The sequence below is a fragment of the Pinus tabuliformis genome, chromosome 6 (assembly GCF_031772625.1).
Source record: "Pinus tabuliformis cultivar Carrire ecotype Pingquan chromosome 6, CPIR1, whole genome shotgun sequence".
Lineage (NCBI taxonomy): Eukaryota > Viridiplantae > Streptophyta > Pinopsida > Pinales > Pinaceae > Pinus > Pinus tabuliformis.
This window is the reverse complement of record NC_142292.1, coordinates 2,105,087,641-2,105,101,775: the sequence shown is the minus strand read 5'-3', so window position 1 is coordinate 2,105,101,775 and position 14,135 is coordinate 2,105,087,641. Positions and strand designations below refer to the sequence as shown.

The window sequence follows — 14,135 nt, the reverse complement described above, 5'->3', positions numbered from 1 at the left end:
TAAAGAATTCTCATAAGAAGAGTCGGATTGATCAGTCATCTCATAAGCTATCTTCTCAACTTATATCAGTGCATCTCATCATATCAACCGACATTTTCATATAGAAAGGCCTTGACCAACAACTCTATCTCTCCACAAGATTAGAGCACAATGTTGGGGAGGAAAATGATTTATAGACACCTTCATCATTATCTCTCAAGGCACATACGCCATATGGACGTTCACGAGGTATGTCCTTTTAGGACCATTTCCATCTTGGATTTTCACATCCTCATGGAATCGCCTCTTCAACTGCTCTGTCTTATTGGATGCCCTACCTCATCTTCAAATAGTATCGATATTAATCTGAGAATCTTACTGAATTCTCCATTCTTTCTTCATAATATGAAGACAAAAAGTATGTGTCTATCTCTCCCTCTTAACTAGTGAGGATCTACTCATTCCTATAAAAGGAATATACCCAAGCTCCCTCTTAAATAGGGACTTATCTCCAACAACAACTATCTGCTCTTTGGTGGAGATCATGGTCCTATCAATGGCTTGTAGGGATCCTCCTTTTTGCATCATCATGTCATGGATGAACTTCAACTTCTTCATCATGGAGCCAACTTCTTCATAACTTCTTCACAGAGCTTCGACCATCTTCTACATCACTTCTCTTCAACAAAACATAGTGTTGCACCAATAGTCATGTCATCCTTCTCCTCATCGGGAAGTGACCTTATTCGTCATCATCCGACTATCCTTCATACTAATACCTCTTTGAAGTCATGTTCCTTCAAAGATTTTCCATCCAAGTCTATATGTACTAGTCATAGGTGAATTTCTACAATCCTCTTTCGTTAGCCCTGTTCCAACCCAACCAGATGCTTTCTTTAAATAATCAAAAGTTAACTTCAAATAAAAACTTACCTCTTCATGATGGCCTTTCATCACAATATCAACTTCTGCAACATAAACATCTTGCATACTATTCGAATCCATCTCCAAGGTATTTACTATCAACGTTATACTTCTTCATTATACATATCATGGTCTTCATAACTTCTTCATGGAGATGTCATAGCTAATCCTTCTAGATGTTGATTAATCTTCTTATCTCAAGTGACTATAGGTACACCTTAACAAACTACCATTCTAGCTTCATCATATATTTCTTCTTCAAGATCTCAATACATAGTTCCTTCATCATAGGAACAATGGTCTCCAACCACCTCATATTCTCCATGAGGTCATGTAATGTTGATTTCATCATGTCATCATATAGAATAGTTCAAGGAAAATTGTATGCATGCCTTCATGTACCATACATAAGGAAGAGTCCCTTCTTCAATCATGCTCAAGAGATAGAGGATTCTAACCATTTTATCTGAAATTAAGTGATGACATGGCTTTATATATCTATCAAAGTTAACAAATATACGCATACCTCTTCCTTCTTGTGATCATCTAGGCTTCCTTCAACAACTTCCCATTATATGCTTGAATATGAAAAATTTTCAACCAACTTAACATGTTTCACTTTTCTGTCGCCATACCTTCATCCTTCTAAACTATAGATCCCACACTAGGTGGAATGTAGACTATCTATGTGACACTTTCTTCTTCTAATTAGTGGTGAACCTTTCAGCAAAGATTCTGAAGGAGGATCTTGATGATCCTTATTTTGCAAATGCTTCTTCCTAATGATGAAGAGGTGTGACAAACTCTTATTCTCTTATCTTTCTAGATGACTTGCTTCAACCATACAAACTGCTACTTCAACTATCCTTTCATGCTTCTAGAATGATGCCATCACAATTCTGGTCGAATGCATCTTATCATGATTGTAATGCTTCCTACCATGACTTGATAACTTCTATATATTAGAACTAAACTAAATGTGTGAGAGACCTTTTAGTAGTAGAGTTCTTTCACTTCTTCCTTCTTTGACTTCTTTTCTTCTGGTTCTTCTACTTTTTTGGTCACATGGGCTTCACTTCTTTCTTTCCTTTTCTTGTTGCCCTTCTTGATTTTAGGAAAATTCCTTTTGAAATGCCAATATTCATTACATTCATAGCACAAAATCTTATGTATGTCAATTTTCTTTTGAAATTTATTTCGAGGCTCAAACTTTCCAAACTTCCCTTTCCTCCTTGTCATTGTTGCATATGCTTGTGTTTTTTCATTGATCTAGCATCATTCTTCACCTTTAATCTAGTTTCTTAAATCTTACATAATTACCACAGATCACTGAATGGAGTGGCTTCCTTCTTTCCATAGATGCTTGATTCAAAGTCGCCCCATTCATCTAGTAATGCATTGAGTACAAGAGTGTTCATCTATGGATCTAACATTGTTTCTCCAAGTTCTTGTAGTTGGTATCTAATTTGAGATACCTTCATGAGATATGAAGCTACCCCTTCTTCCCTTGAAACTTTCATCTTGTATATTTCAGTTCTTAACATTATTATTTATCCTGCAGTACTTACAGAAAAAAAAACTCAACTAACTTGTCATAGATCTCTTTTGATGTCTTCAACTTTGCTACATAGGGGACGAGAGAATCCTTGATCGATTCGATGAGGATTATTTGAGCCCTTATTTCTCATTTCATATACTTTGATAGTGCTTGAGATTTCTCTTGTGGAAGTTTGGATATTGAGCCCTTGACATATTCAATAACTTCATTTTCTATGAGAATTAAATCTATTCTCTTCATCCATGCAAGGACGTAGTTCGTTGTCCCAACAAGTTTATTGTTCTCCTTGCAGAAAGAGGTCATTTTGTTTGTAGATTGGAACATGCAATATAAATCACTTACTTGTCAAATGAAGATACCTCCTTGATGGTGTCTTTCACTAGATGCTTCTTTATGATGATCTTCCTTCTTCAAGAATGACAATACTTCTTCTTCAATATAAGGAGAGGTGTTTGAGGTGTGATCCTTTCTTCATTGAGAGGGAGATCACTTTGCTTTCTTTGATGTTGTTGAAGTTCTATTCTTGCTTACTTTTGGATGATTATGTAGATTGTGGAGACTTCCCAAAATACTTCAAGTGTGTAGAGTCCTTTATTTGAATGGAGGTAGGGTCCTTGAGGTCTTCCTTTCAGATGATAGGATCTTTTAAGATGTGTTTACTAGTCCTAATTGATGCTTTTCTTCTTGTATTTGGCCCTTATGTATCCTTCTTCAATTGAGTGACTTAACGCTGCCTCTTCTTGTTATCTTAGCTCTAATACCATGTTGAGAAATCTATGGAAGCTATATTAGGGTGATTTCTCTTTACTTTGATAACTCCTTGTGATGTTCTTTACTTCAATTTGATGTACTTGTAGTTAACATCTTCTATACTTGATTATTAATGTTCTTATCAACAAACAACTACCAAACTATGAATATCAATAGAGCAAGAGGACACAAGATATAGGCTACTAGCCAGGGCCAAAACCTCTCCCTTGAGAGGAAAACCCACAAGAATTCTTCTCTTCTTATACAATCTTCAAATGACGAATTCCAAGACCTTTAGACTCTAGACCAAGACCACTCTAAGACCAAGTCAACCTCTTTTTTGATGAGCTTATCCTTCACAAAGTCAACCCAAGTCAAATTGCCTCAACACTTCATATTTCGGCCTCTTCTTCAGAATTTCGGCTACTGCTTCAGGTCTGCAATTTCTGGCCTCTACCACACAAACTTTAACTCGCATGTGTGAGTGGGAATACGGTGAAATGAGTCTCCTTATTCCTTCGCTTGGGGAGCTTCTTCTTCATTAGTATTTCAGCCTTCAAACTTGATCCTTATGTCACTAAAATTTGGCTATTTTAGAGGACTGTAATTTGGTTCTTGTAGCTTCAATGTGTGCCCTAACATCTTCACACGTGTGAGACAAAATGGCCCAAAAATCAGACTTCAAGGAACTCGATATTTCTTATCTTATTTTCCTCTTCTTTGATGGCTTCTCTATCCTTCTTTCCACTTGAGACTGAACTTCCTTTCTTGATTGATCAAATTCCTTGGATGTGTGTTTCAAATGATGTTGAATGCACTTATATATAGTCTTTCAAGGTAGCCCTAATGAGGTTGACTTCATCATTGTAGGCCAACTTCCTCTCTTATAGGATGACTTGGTCTTGGAGGGAGAATATGACACTTTCGACTTTAAATACATTATTTTTACATGATACAAGATGCCCAATAGGGTCGTTTACATATGACAATGACTCTTTGACTTCTTTGACTCTATGACAAAGCCCTGAAAGCACACAATGGGTGCTTTAACTAAAAACAATTTGACCTAGAGCATAAAACTCGTGCTAAAAATATTAATAATAAATTTCTCTTTTCTCTTTACATCAAATACATAAAATCAATAGTACATAGGAAATTATGAAGACCAAACCTAGTTACATATTTCAACATAGTGCACACCAAGATGGACCTTGGAAAGACCTCTTTTTAAGATTATCTCCTATAGGGATTTTATTTTCCAACAAACACCATAATAATAATCTGGTTTTCGTTGTGCTTTTCAATTTACATATATATTTCCACCACCATAATTGCACATCCAGTTCTTTTTTAGCATAAACATATAAATATCCTTCTTTTGGCGTGTAAGACCCCTGTTTTCAATGAACCCACAATAGTTCATCTTCTTTGTTCTGTATCCTGACATGTGAAACAATAAGACCGTTGGTGTAACCAACCCATGCTTGGTGCCATTGCTCCAGTAAATTTAAGACCTGTGCCGACAACCAATGCTAGCCCCAAATGGAGGAATTTTCTTGATCCACTACTTGGTTTAAATTTCCCTTTCCATGATCAGTCAGGGAGGACACCAATTCGGGTGGAAGGATGTGCTAATCATCATACCTAGACCATGGGTTGATTCCTGTCCAGACTCGTTCCCATGATCCAACTCTCCATGCAAGTCCAAAACCAATAATATCGAATGCGTCTTGTACAACTTTCCAAATTGTTGAAATATTTGATCTTCTCTTGTTTTGGAGTTGAATCCATGCCTCTATTGGAGCGGGAATATATATTTTCTTGCAACAACCTCTGTCTAAAGGTTGTCCATGATTAGAATCCTCCAAACCACTTTCGCTGTGAGGATTTGTGAGAAACAAAATAATTTTTTTAAGCCCCATCCACCCCACTTTTTGGGCAACACTATCTGGTCTCATCTAACCCACACAAAAGTCCTACCTTCTTTTGATCCCGACCACATAAATTCACAACAACATCTCTGAATAAGGTTCAGGATACCCTTGGGTATCCAAGATAAAGACCTCTGAAATACATGTATAGTTTGAAGTACTCATTTGATGAGTACTAGCCTTCCTGCACGAGACAACCACCTATGACTCTCGATTTTAAGTCTTTTCTCTATTTTCGTCAGAAGCCACTTCCAATCAAATTTTTTGTAATCATTAGGCTTAAGATGAAATCCCAAATATTTAATCCCTTCATCAAAGTTTATGGATTGGAATGGGAATTGTTCTCTAGAAAAAATCACCTCATCCCTAGAGCATCCAATTGCAGATAGAGTGGATTTCTGATGATTTGTCACCATTCCTGTAGCCTTGCAAAATAAGGTGAGAATAATTTTTAAAAGATATAATATTCCGACGCGAACCATCGAGAAAAATGAGCATCATCTACAAACAATAGATGAGTCAGGTTTGTATCACCCACCACCGGATCACCCTTCATATTACCCCTTCTCTTTGACTCTCTGACCAATCTACTTAAGCCTTTCATGATCAACATGAAAAGCAGAGTGGATAGTGGACAACCTTGGTGAAGTACCCTCTCAGCATGAAAAAATTATGATGTTGAATCATTGATTAATACAATAAAAGAGGTAGACGTGATACAGCGCATGATTCAATTTATAAAATTTATGTGAAAACTTAAATGAGTTAGCAACAGTGTAATATAAAGCCAACTGGGTTTGTCATATGCTTTTCACAAATCAATTTTGAGAATCATACCTTTCAATTTTTGTCTTCATGTTGTGCATTCCTTCTAGTGCTACCCCAATGGCTTCATGAATTTGACTATCCTCTAGAAAGTTGAATTGTTCCTTGGAAATATGTTGTGATATATGTGTGTGTGTGTGAAGTTTTTTAATTATTTTAATTCAAAAAATTAGATGTATTGTTGGATCTAGATGAGGTTTAATTATTTTAACCTTTCTGAGGCATCTATGACGCAAAACTGTTCACATTTAATGGTCCCAATTTCAGGCCAAATCCCAGTGCAAGAGTCAATAAATATTGTAGGGAATATGTAGAGTAATGTAAGGTGGGATAACTAAAAAATCGTAGGCTTGCTGTAGAAATCCCAATGTGAGTCGTTGTAGAAGCCAAATAACATAATGGTGTCGCAGGAAGAGCGAAGGCTATGAACTAGTAGTGTGAATGAATAAATGAATGAAGTGTTTTAATCACGTCCATGAGGCTAGCAACCTATAGGACCCAGAAAGTATCTAAATTTTCTTTTTTATTTGCATTGTGGATCTTCTAGTAGGTATCTTAACGAGAGAGTCTACAATTCTTATTATCTTCTCTTCTTCAAACAAAATACTCAAATTGTTTATATTTTAGTATCTCGATATAATTGATCGAGATATCCTTGTAAAATGTTATATCCTTGTAAAATGAACATTCCATAATATAATTCCATTTAGTCTTACCACTCAGTGAGTATAACAACAACACATTCTGGCTGCCCACTCCTCTTTGGATATCATCCATCTTCGAGTTTCACAAAAATTGATACTAACTAGTTCTTACCAGAGTGATTAACATTTTTGCTTTCCATTCTATTTCCATTCCTATCTCATACTTGTGTGTGGCTAGGATGCTCAGCTATCACGTGTGAAAGATTTGGGATCAAAGTCTTAATGTTGTGATGACAAATGACATTTAATCTGATATGGTACCATTGCGGTTTTGCTAACTAACTCTCTACACTTATCGCCATGTTAGTCAATATGCTGAAATGAAAAGGACCCTACGATTTGAAAGGGGCACTGTTGAAGTGGCAAGGGCAGAAGTGCCGAGCAAGTGCAAACAGAGTCAGTGGTCTTTGTCGGCCGTTTGTTATGCCTTTGACACCAAAGATGGTAAGGCGCTTACTCTTCCAGTATTTCCCATTGGTTTCTTTGATTCTGAGGAAGGCAAGAACCCAATTCATCTGGGAGGTGGAACACATCATCTACAGCGAAACTTAGAAGATAAAATAAACCAATATTTCCAATATCGCTGATAAAGGAAAAGTTTCAGAAGTAACTGTAGGGCGGAGTGGAGTAACACGAAGACTGTGTTGTTATGAACTTAGACCTGGCAGCCAGCCATCTCAGTAATTGAAGACTAAGATTGATTTTGGCCTCTAGTTTCAAGATATGTGGCCATTCTCTAAATTCATTTGACTTAGTCGTTGCTAGGCGTGGGCTGTTAGCCTTCCCACAGGAGGCAACAAGGGGATGACATAGTTAGAGAGCATCTACATGAAAAAGATGCTGTTCAGGAAGAGATAGATCGACGATTATACAGTAGATGCAAGGACAATGGACCAAACATATAGGTTGTCCATCTCTGGAGTAATAAAAATTTCAATAGAACTTTAGCTTTTAGCAAAAGGTGAAGATCCCAGAGCATAATGGATCTGTCACAAATTGAAGACGTTTCAGAAAATGATGGATGAAGGGTTGAATACAGGAGCCTGTCCATAAAGAAACGAAGTCTCAAAGCTTAAACGCAGGTCGGATGGGCAAAAAGCTAGTTATTGCTTGCCCAAGGGTGTGAAGACAATTCCAGAGGTGACACAAATTGTTTTGAAGAAATGCAGAAGGAGAAGAATTAGTGTAATCGCTTGCGTATAAATTTTTGGTATGTTTATAATTGTTTAGTTATAAATTGTAGATTAGTTGGTTTGTGTGTAGTTAATTATAAGTTGTAGATTAATTGATTTGTGTGTAGTTATAAGTTGTAGATTAGTTAATTTGTGTAAGTTTTGTTTTTATAATCAATAAAAAAAAATTAAAAATAAAAATTAATTAAACTTAAAAAAAATATCCAAACTATTTCACCTAACTTTACACCATCCTAATAATAAACCTACCATTATATTTAAATCAATTTTTTTCCATTAAATAATTAGGCAGATTGAATAAATAGAGTAACCCAACATAAGCTCAGCCAAGTCAATAATAATAATTATTATTTATAACAGCCTTCACCACTATTTTATATATTTAAGTTCAGTCTGCAAGCTTCATTACAGCTATTTAATTTAAGAAAAAAGAAAATGGCAAATTACTGCTGGTGAAATAGGTTTATTATTAATAGATCATATGTTGGTAATGTCAAATTAAAATATTTTAGGTGGTTCAGAGAGTTTAATGATAAAGTTACAAAACATGACTATGTTATAATATCTTAAAAACTATTTTATATAGCCCTCCTTAAACGAGTTTCTTCATATTTGAAAAAAAAATATCAAATTCCAATAACAGGACCAAGCTCGATAGCACTTGAATCTTAATCAGAAAACAGTTCAAGTGATTGGAAGAATCTCTAGTATCAGGAACCCAGCTCGATAGCGCTTGAATCTTAATCAGAGAACAGTTCAAGTGATTGGAAGAATCTATAGTATCAGGAACCCAGGTTCGAGACGCTTGGAGAATGATGGTGTCTAAGCTTTTGCAGAACTCAAAAGCTTAAAAGAGGGAGGTGTGAACAGAAACGGATCGGGTTGAATGAATCTGATTTCATTCCCAATCCCAAGGCTAAGTTAAACACGCAAGAATCACAAAATATCGCAGGAAATCTACTCCATAAGGTAACAAAGGACGGGATGGTTAGAGTGAATCTACAGGACCAAGAATTTACGGAGTTAGAGGTACATCAAAGGTTATTATAGCAATAGAGCCTTCTACAACTTTTGATCCCATAGCGGGGTATCTTGGTAAAAAAAAAAATTTTAATACATTTATCAATTGGTCATTTTTTTTTAATGAGATCAGTTTATATTAATAATATTTACTAAAATTAATAAATGACAGAATAGCTTATAATATAGGTTATAATATAGGGTATAATTTTATGTAGTTGCATTCTAATGAAAAGGGAGTGTTTTTTTTATTAAAAAAATAATAGATATTTGGCAAGATTTTAATAAAATTTAGTAGAAATTTTGGGAAGTCTGGGATTTTGGTGTTTTAAGGATTTTTGATAGTCCTGAATCTATTTCTACTATAAAAAATTTCATTCAAATACTTTAATGTCAGAGTTTCTGAAAAAAAAGATAACAAGATCTATTTTGAACAAAATTATTACCTAAATAGACAACACCTTATACCTTGTCTACCTACAAATTAAAATTAGTTTACAAAAATAGAGACTTTCAAACATAAAAATCTTGTTCTCACATCAATATAAAAGAACTATACCCAACGTAACATGGGAGAACAGTTAATTATTGCTTCTCCATGGTTATCAAGACAATCTTGGAGGTACTACAAACAATTTACAAAAATCCAAAAGGAGACTAATAACACTAAGGAATGGGTTTATCCCCTTGCATGTAATTTCTTTTTATATTTCAAATTGCAAAAAAATCATTATTTATGTGTTTTCTCACAATTGGATTTCCAAGGTACATTTATTTGTTATACATATTATTTCTTTTAACATTGTTTTATGCATTTAAATTGATTCTACCCTAGTTGTTTAATTCAATGAAAACAACTATAGTTGTTATACAGATTATTTCTTTTAACATTGTTTTATGCATTTAAATTGATTCTACCTGTTATATTATAGTTGTTTAAGAGATCGATCTCATCTCCATCCTCATGAATATCCATATGATTAAAAGGATTTAGAAGAGAAAAACATGATCCCAACTTCTCTTCCTTGGAAACTCTTTCGACTTAGATGAATTTTTAGTGTGTATATGTATTGGTTGACCAAGAATAAAACCATTGAATTGAATCATAAGTAGAGGATGAACACGAGTTTTCCACTTCAGTCCTCTCGGCTGGTATTGCTCTCCCCATCCCTAGAATCCTTTTTTACATATATATGAGAGCTTCTATTTATTTAAGTGCATATGCATATATATATGATAATATTTGAGTGTTAACTTAAGAAGCATTGAATAATAAGGGATATGATTAAGCTACTCTTTACACTTCAAACTTGGGAGACAAATTTTCTCCACCTGGGATTGGGGCATGTGGTGTATTTAAACATATTAATTTGTTAATATATGTTAAGAAGTTCAAGTTTTTGAGCTATTTTGCATGTAAGATCAAAATTTTGTAATAATGTTTTAAACTTTAGTAATTTCATATTTTATATAAGTCAAATTACCTTAAATAAGACATTATAAAGATAATCAATATGTTTAAGATTCATTAGTATCACATGATTTTAATTGACTCATAAACGTAACCTAGTGAGAAGATAGGGTTTTAGTCCAACTCCTATATATCTTGTATAGAAATAGGGATTTTAGCCATATTTAATAATAATTCAACCTATTATCCATCCATTCTTTTTACTTATTCAAGTATTAATATATTTCCATAGAGAATCGCATGGAAATGCTTTTATCCATTTTTTAAATGCATTCCAACCTTGGGTGTCCAAGTGCACCAAACCCTTTGATCTCAATCTAACATCTATTTTTAGATTACGAGAATCTCTTTCTCTCTCTACTAAAAATTATTTATCTTGTTCATCTTAAACATTTTGGTGGATGCTTCTTTTTACTTATGTAAGTATTAATATATATCCATAGAGAATCCCATGGAGACGCTTTCATCCATCTTTTAAATGCATTCCAACCTACGGTGTGCAAGTGCACCAAACCCTTTGATCTCAATTTAACATCTATTTAGATTACAAGAATCTCTCTCTATCTACTAAAAATTATTTATCTTGTTCATGTTAAACATTTTGGTGGATGCCCAATTGTTGTTGTTGGCCTCACAATCACACACTTAAATGAAGAATGGGCATATTTTTACCAATCCATCACTTGCAAAGCTCTCCCGTTTCTTTCCTAATTTTTTTATATGAAAATGGAACAAAATGTCAATTGCATAAGAAACCAATAACCTTAGAGGCCCTAATGAGATCCCATGACCACCATGGACTTGGCATAAGAGTATCTATCAATTATTCTAACCCTAGAGCTAAAAAAAATTGTTATTTTATCTCTTTAGCTTCTAAAACTTTTAATCTACTATCACCTTTCTTTGATTTTATTGTTTCATAATTATTTTCAAAATTGTGATCCTCAAAACTCTATGCTCCATTTCTTAAAGTTTCACCATCTCTTTTATTATAACACTACATACTTTACTTTTTATATAAAAAAATAATAATAATAATCTTTCTTCTATATTCTCAAAGTTGATGTGTTTTCCCTAATTTCTTACTCCTAATAAATTGTATAGTAATTCATTTTATTTTGATATTTATTTTTATGCTTTTCAAACTTTCTTAATTATATTTTTATTATTCTAAAATGTTTAAAGAAATTCTAAATCAATTTTATTTTATTTTAATTTTAATTTCATAATAATCAAAATAATAAGAATAAGAAAAAAATAGTAAATATTTATATTATTTGAAATCTCTACAATGATGAACTATATTGGATGATTTGAAAAACATCCTTAAAATCTCTCTCATATAATTTTCACATTAAAAATTTATATATAAAAAATATATTTAATGAGTGATTATGGAATTTAATAAATATATAAAAAGAAACTCCATTATCACTCATTAAATATATTTTTTATATAAAATTACTTTTAATATAATAATTATTATTCCTTGCATTATTGAAATATAAATAAATTAAATTTTATAAATCAATTAGTACGTCTTTTAAAGTGACATGTATTAAATGATATAATGTTTAGTCTAAACCTAAAACGCACGTTTTATAATTTTAATGGACCGTGTTTATTATTACGTGAGTAAGACATGAAACACCTAAAGAATAAAAGTGTGTAATTTTTATGTCAGTTTTATATAATGTTGGTATAATGTTAAGATGGATTTTAAAAATTTGGTAGGCTTAAATTTTTATTTTATTTTTTATTTTAATGAGTGAGTAGCATAAGATTTGAATCTAAACTCATGGGAAATTTTATTTTTATAACTATTACTAATTAAATTACCAAACAAACTTCTAACCTAAATTTTAATAATAATAATAATAATTTTATAATTTGAAAATAGTGTAATAAATAACCTATAATATTTTTATAGTTATAATTTAATTTTATGAATAGTTATAGTTTAATTTTGTAAGTGGGGGACTGTTTTCAAATATGGTATAAAATTGTTTTTTTCGTTTAATTCCATGTTTTAATTATTATGTATTTTGAAAATTATTTAGGAGTTATTATCGGTGTACCCATAACAATTGTCGTGTGAAGAAACGTGTTGAACGTTTATCGGAAGACTGTCGTATGGTGATCACAACATATGAAGGTAGACATACACATTTGCCATGCGATGATACAGAGTCGGACGAACATGATTATTTCAAATGATTTGTAATTATGAAGATGTATTCTTCATATCTTTTATACAAAATAGTATAGTCGATACAACTATTATAAAAGAGAATTCATCTTCTCAAAGTTATTATCCACTTTGATTTGTATATTGTAAAATTTTTCTTTCTATGTGATATATTAGACCCATTTTAATAATATGGATTAAATAAGGAACTTTGTTTTTAATTAGTATTATATTCTATACAAATATTTTTGTGTATACAAATTGAATGTATGAAGTAAGTTAGGTTCATGATAAAATAGATTTTTATAGAAGTACTATAATAACACATTATCTAAAATTGTTTTGAATTTTATAAATTTTATAATGTTATATGAGATATGAAGGTGCATTTGATAATTTGAGTAAAGCGTGTTTTTTTTACTTCATATTTTAAATTATTTATATTTTAATTCAAATTCATATAAAAAATATTGAAATTGATAATGATGATGTTTGAATATTGTTATTTATCTTTTTCTTCATCTTCTTACTCTACTTTTTATGTTCTCATTCTTAGTCTCTATCATTTACTTATTGATGTTGTCATCCTTATATTCTTTTTTTCCAAGTGTTTTGTCCTTCATTCCTCCACACTACAACTTTATATTGTGCTCACTATTATTCAATGGTGCTTCATTTTATCATTTCCTTACTTTTTTACACTTTTATTTATGTCATTCTATCCTATTCCACAAATTTTTCCTACCATGTTCTCATACTTAGACTCATCCTAGATGTTTATACATTAATTTACCTTTTAATTAAACATTGTTGGCATTTAAACTAAAAGTTGGCATCCCCATAACATACTTCCCCTTGCAAATATTCTTGTTTTTTCTTTTTGTATCTAAGACTAAAATTATCTAGCATATTCTTCCACTTTCTTAAGTATTGGTATAGTTAATTATCCACTTCTGAAGTGCACTCCTATTTATAAATATCAATTTATTTTGATTTATGTTGAACATATTATCATTGATGAAAAATAATATGTATGATAATATGTGTGCGTGTGGCTAGAGGAATTGGCAACCAGGCGAGTCTTGTACTCACATGACACAGAAGAGATTCCAACCACTACCACTGTAACCTCTGGTTTAGAGTTAGTCAGGTGGGATACCTGGCGGGCCTTTTAATTACCTTTCTAATTTTTTAGAAAAACAACCAAATATTTGTGCATTTAATTATCAACCAATGTTTGTATGGAATTTGTGAACTGTCGTGCATTGCCTATGCAAGCACAATATGTAGTTGTAGAATTCTAAATGCATGCCACAAGGAAAGATATTGAGATGATTTCACAAGTCACCAAAAGAAGTCCACACCACACTTGCATACCAAAACCACTCTTGCAAGAAATTAAACACACTTGTAGGAAAGTAAACACATTTGTAGAAAAACAAACACATTGGTAGTAAAGGGTGACTTATTTAAGTATTTTAGATGATCTTAAATTCTCTAGAAAAAATGCAACAAAATGGAGTATTTGACAAATTTGTAACAATCCAAAAGCTGTAAGAAACTCAAACCAAGCCATGCTATAAAGAATCATG

The 14,135-nt window shown here is 32.4% G+C and overlaps 1 protein-coding gene across 1 annotated transcript in view; it reads left to right on the top strand.

Annotated features, from left to right (window-relative positions):
- Nucleotides 1–12,764, top strand: part of LOC149267661 (uncharacterized) — a 402,441-nt gene extending 389,677 nt beyond the window's left edge. The window contains exon 4 of the mRNA XM_089399459.1: nucleotides 12,416–12,764. The gene's annotated coding sequence lies outside the window, so the exon portion shown is untranslated. The remainder of the gene's footprint in view (nucleotides 1–12,415) is intronic.
- The last annotated feature ends 1,371 nt before the right edge of the window (nucleotides 12,765–14,135 follow it).